This window comes from Felis catus, chromosome X (assembly GCF_018350175.1).
Source record: "Felis catus isolate Fca126 chromosome X, F.catus_Fca126_mat1.0, whole genome shotgun sequence".
Lineage (NCBI taxonomy): Eukaryota > Metazoa > Chordata > Mammalia > Carnivora > Felidae > Felis > Felis catus.
The window spans coordinates 90,024,855-90,025,806 of NC_058386.1; the positions used below are offsets into that span (position 1 = coordinate 90,024,855).

The window sequence follows — 952 nt, forward strand, 5'->3', positions numbered from 1 at the left end:
GAGTGGGCAAGTGGGCTTTGGGGTCCCCAGTTTGCTAAACAGATAAATTACATTTGTATCTGTTATACATACTGCCTGCTATGAAAAGGTCCCGTCTCTTAAAAAAATACAAAAAAACAGAAGTAAAACTGTCACCTTAAGGTGTTACTCCTTCCGGGAGAGAATAGAGTCGAACAGGCTCACAAGTTAGGGTCTAGGATGAGGCAGCCTGCATACAATTTCCAGTTTCATCACAGCAGTGGCCTTGGGCCAATGAGTGAGAATTCTCTGAATTCGAGACTTCAGTAATTTTCAACCTACAGGAAACTCTCAATTCCCTCATAAGGTTGCCATGAGGATTAGATGCAGTGATAGTACACGAAGGGCTTTGTACGATGCCTGTCATGTAAAAAGGACAGGATAAATGTTAGCTATCATTAGCTAGAGCCTTGCTACTCAGAGTGTGGTCCCCGGCTCGCTCTGGTGGCACATATACTAAACTTGATACAGAGAAGATTAGCATGACCCCTGCACAAGGATGACACAGAAATTTGCGGAGTGTTCCATATTTAAAAAGAAAAAGCGACATGTGGTCCGTAGAGCAACAACACCAGCATCCCCTGGGAGCATGTTAAAAATACAGGATCTCCGGCCCCACTACTGACCTACAGCATCACAGTCTGTACCTTAAGGACATCCACGGGTGATTCATCAGCATATTACAGCTGGAGAAACGCTGGTTTAGAAGACACTGAAGGCCAGAGGCATAGATCTTTAATAGTGGTATTCTAGGAGCTTTCTAGGGGGGCATTGGACATTTTTTCCTGGTACCCTTCGAATCACACCTCGTAGACTGTTGCTTTCTCTACCAAGATTTTGAGTTTGTAAGTGAAGTGCCTAACTAGTGCCTCTGGAAAACCTGCTCAGCTTTCAAGGCACAGCTCAAGCATTGCCTCCTCAGCGCAGCCTTTCC

At 45.1% G+C, this 952-nt stretch overlaps 1 non-coding gene across 1 annotated transcript; it reads left to right on the forward strand.

Moving 5' to 3' along the window:
- The first annotated feature begins 445 nt into the window (after positions 1-445).
- Positions 446-552, forward strand: LOC111558807. The gene has a single exon (XR_002739946.1). It is a non-coding gene; the product is annotated as a U6 spliceosomal RNA (small nuclear RNA).
- Positions 553-952: the final 400 nt, after the last annotated feature.